This window comes from Elephantulus edwardii, unplaced genomic scaffold (genome assembly GCF_000299155.1).
Source record: "Elephantulus edwardii isolate Elephantulus edwardi_28Jun2011 unplaced genomic scaffold, EleEdw1.0 scaffold00273, whole genome shotgun sequence".
NCBI lineage: Eukaryota > Metazoa > Chordata > Mammalia > Macroscelidea > Macroscelididae > Elephantulus > Elephantulus edwardii.
Window position 1 is genome coordinate 2,532,019 of NW_006400023.1, and position 4,394 is coordinate 2,536,412.

A 4,394-nucleotide genomic window follows, 5' to 3' on the forward strand; every position below is an offset into this window, starting at 1 on the left:
ACATAGGGTCGCTATGAGTAGCAAGTGACTCAACGGCACTTAACAACAACAGCCTCAAATCTAAACATGGCAATTATTCCAACAGAGAAAGATGCTAAATATTTCTTAGTGTTTATAAGATCTGTTGTTTTTTTTGTACCATCAAGTTGACTACGACTCACAGCGACCCTATAACCAATAGCTCTGAGCCCTGCCCTATCCTGAGCCAATCTTCATGGTCTCTGACACACCTGTCACACTACCACTGTCACTGTGTTAATCCATCTTATCCTCCACCCTTACAAGCATGATGTTCTTCTCCAAGGACTGGTCCTTCCTGGCAACATGTCCAAACTATGCTCGGCATCCTGGAAAAAGGTAATCTAACAAAGTGTGATAATTATCGCACAGTATCACTAATCTCATACTCAAGCAAAACCTTGAAGATTATTTTAAAATTACTCAAATAGTACATCGACAAAGAACTGTCAGATAAAGTGGGTTTAGAAGAGGCTGTGGTACTAGGGACATCACTGCCAATGTCTGAAAGATCTTGGCTGAAAGCAGAGAGTACCAGAAGAATGTCTATTTGTGTTTTACTGACTGTGTGGTCACTTTGAGTGTGGTCAAAAGATATGTGACTGTGTGGATCAAAACAAACTGTGACAAGAAATGTGACATTGACAAGAATGGGAATCCCAGAACACTTGTTTGTGCTCATGTGAAACCTATACTTAGACCAGGAAGCTGTTATACAACAGAGCACAGGAACACTGCATGGTTCAAAATCAAGAAGTGTCAGGATGTCTCCTTTTCCCAAACCTTTTCAATCTATATGTGGAAGAGATAATTCAGAAGGCTGGAATTCATGAAGAAGAATATGGCATCAGGATCGGAGGAAGACTCATCAACAGCCTGAGTTTTAGAGATGAGATAACCTTGCTCCCTGAAACTGAGAAGGACCCCTGAAGCTTATATGCTCTACCCCTCTGTATTTTATTTGTGAGCATTTTGTTAAGACTAGCTCTGGCTGTATGGCAGAACAATCCAGATCAAGTGTTTACTATTCTGAACAACTTCTCCTTCCTAATTAAAATATTCAAAGATTTCTTAACTCTAAAAGTTGTGACTGGTGCTTGCTTCCAGCACATATACTTAAAAAAAAGAAATAAAACAGATAAGATTAGCATGGACCCTATGCAAGAAGGACAAATATGTGAAGCATTCTATTTTTTTTTTTTAAAGTATGACTGGATTCTCTAAAACTGTATCAACCTATCACCTATATCCTTGACATCTGTATCCATTTCCAACACAGCCAGAAAATCCTGCCTCTTAAGATTTCAAGGTTTCAATAAAATTTAAGTCAAATTCAGCTAAGCATCTCATAATAATAAATTGATTTTGGAATGGTTAAAATATACATACACCTTGAGTTATGCAAAGCTAGCCTTCTAAATCTTTTTGACAATTTCAGAAATCACGAATCATCTCTTCTATCTCCCAATTTTCTAATTCTCTTGTGTATCCAGATTGAGAAGCAATCTCTACCAATCACAAACATACACAAAAAGCCACAGCCAACTCTCCATCGAGTTTTGAGGCAGTTTAATCGCATAGAAAGAGAATGCTCATCCTCCAGTGGAACAGCTGTGAATTAGAAATACATGCCTTCGAGACTGCAGTGCAGTTTCTTACCACTATGCCACCAGGGGGCAGTTGCCACCAAGGAGTGGCAAGAAGCTGTGCTGCGATCCCAAAGGCAATCGGTTCAAATCTAACTGCTGCTTCCTTCCTTAAGTACAGCTGAATCCCAGTGTTTTAGTATTTACCAAAGAAGCAGAAAATAAAGAATATGAAAAAACAAAAGCTGGGGAGCTCAGGTGGCCTAGTGGCAAGAAGCTGCAACTACAGTCCCAGAGGTGCACGGTTCGAATCCACCAGATGCTCTGCCAGGGAAGGAGGGGCAATCTCCTCCTGTACCAGTCAGATCTGATTTGACGGTACACGCACACAAAAATAATAAAATAAAAGAAAAAAATTTAAAAAAAGAAAAAACAAAAGCTGAAAAGGAATTTGAAACTATTTAAGTTGGACATCTTTCCAACTCGACTTCATAAATGAAAATATTGGAATTAAGGAGCTACAATGTCTACTAAAACCTTATCTTTTTACTTTCTAGTGGTAATACAGAAAGAAATATAGAGCATTTATACAGTCAGTATTATTTAAATGGTTTGCACTAGGATCTAGAAGGGAGCATAAAAATCTAACAAAAAAGACAGTAACATCTGAAAAAGATGATTTCATGCACTGCATCAAGACTGCACTGATTCATAGCTGACCCTCCAGTGAGAATCAGCTGCTGGATTTAAACCACCAGAGAGAAGACTGGGTTAGCAGCTCAATTTCCTATGGACTAGGGGTACAGACAGAAAAGGAAGATGTGTATCAAAAAAGGCATCAATTTATCCCTGTTATTCTTATAGCTATGATTAACACCCCCAAGAGACCGAAGCTGAACCAAATTTTATTATTCTTAAAATGAACAGTTTATAATACCTAGTCTGTATTTCTTGGTTCCACCCTGAGTGATAGTTAAGGAATTTATTTATATAGTGAAATATAATTCTACAACATGAATGAACCTTGAAAAGTTCATGCTGAGTGATGTCACAAAAGAACAAATCTATGATCCCACTTACATAAAATATCTAGGATAGACAAATGTATAGAAACCAGAGGCAGGAGAGATGGGGAAGGAGTAGTCATCTTTTAGGAAGCGCTAAGTATTTGAGACTTTGGTGGCCTAGTGGGAGTTAAGAGTCCCCAACCCAAATGCAGTTGGTTCAACCAGCTGCCCCCATGAAGAAAGACGGATAATCTCCTCTCTAGTGATTTACAGCCTCTGAAAACCAGCTGAAGGGTAAGCCAAGCCAGTTCCAACTCAAAGGCAATGAGTCAGTTAAGCATTTGTTAGGAAGTTATGGTTACCTAGTTTATAGGGAGTTGGGCTACTAACCCAAAGGTAGGGCCTCTCTGTCAATGAACTGAGTTTAAGTACTTGTAAATGGTGAAAAAGAGATAGGGGTGCTGATATGGCAAAAAAATACAAATCATGGTTTAACAACAGGATTAACGTAATCAAAGTCATCAAGTTGTTCATATAAAAAATGCTGAATTAACAAATGTGTTATATGTTATGTATATATGTATACATACACACACAAAACCCACTACCACAGATTTCAACTCTCAGCAACCCCACAGATTAAAGAACTGCTCCAAGAACTGTTTCCAAGACTGCAAATCTTTACTTAAGTAGACTGCCTCATCTTTCTCCTATGGATCAGTGGTTAGCAGTCCAATGCTTAATCCACTGTCTGACCAGTGTTCTGTTTATCTCTTCATTGATCTCTTACACACACACATATGTGTTTTCTTAAGCACTGTGCACAATCATTCTTGTTTCTGAGTTACTATGGGGATTCAAATTAAGGAGCTACTGTACAATTAAAAGCTGTTACTTTGATTTCATCCTTCAATTTTAGATTGCAATGAGTTGTTCCAGCTCTCTCCAATGCTTTTACAAGAAAGGCAAAAAATCACCTCTCAAGGAACTAAAAATATTAGATGTTCATAAATAAGACCAGAGCTTATGAAGAAGGTATCTGTGACTATGTATTCGCTCATCTGAGCTGGAATGTGAACGATGGAACACTCTATTTGGCCAATTCAAAATGGCAAAGATGCAATCTCAGGCCTAAAAACACATCAACAGCTCTAAAACACCCAACATCTGGCAATCTCTCTTGTTCACAATGCAGAGGCAAGTCACTGCAGGATACCAGACGTTTCTGATGGAACTTCTAGAACAGTTTCTGACTCAAACTCACCATCACTACCACCTCCACCACATTCTCCCTCCTACACACAGTCTGTTGTTTTTCTTGTGGGCTCCTCAGCCCTCTTTCAATCTTCATTAGTTTCTAACTATTTTGAACACTCCATATTCCCTAGCTCCATTCTCCCAAGTTCCAATTTCCGGATACATCCCAAGTAGTCTTCCAACTTATTTCCTATTATGCAATACCCCCCCAAAACACTCTGCCACCTCCACTCCATCTTTCTTTTTAAGACCTAATTCCCAACATCACTTCCCCCAGCCTCTACTGCAATTAATGACTCCATTTCACCTATCTACCACAGTTTTAGTCTTTGATCCTAATTTTCCACACTCCTCTGGCTCTCTTAAAAAATTCTTATTTGTTCTCTCCTTTCCAGCTTGGTTCCGGAACTACGGCCCCCGCAAAGAAGGGTGGTGAGAAGAAGAAAGGCCGTTCTGCCATCAACGAAGTGGTGACCAGAGAGTACACCATCAACATTCACAAGCGCATCCATGGAGTGGGATTTAA

General features: G+C 39.1%; 1 protein-coding gene across 1 annotated transcript in view; it reads right to left on the bottom strand.

The window, feature by feature from the left end:
- The window catches only part of PIP5K1A (phosphatidylinositol-4-phosphate 5-kinase, type I, alpha), a 74,247-nt gene that overhangs the window by 68,869 nt on the left and 984 nt on the right, over positions 1 to 4,394 (bottom strand). The window lies entirely within an intron of this gene.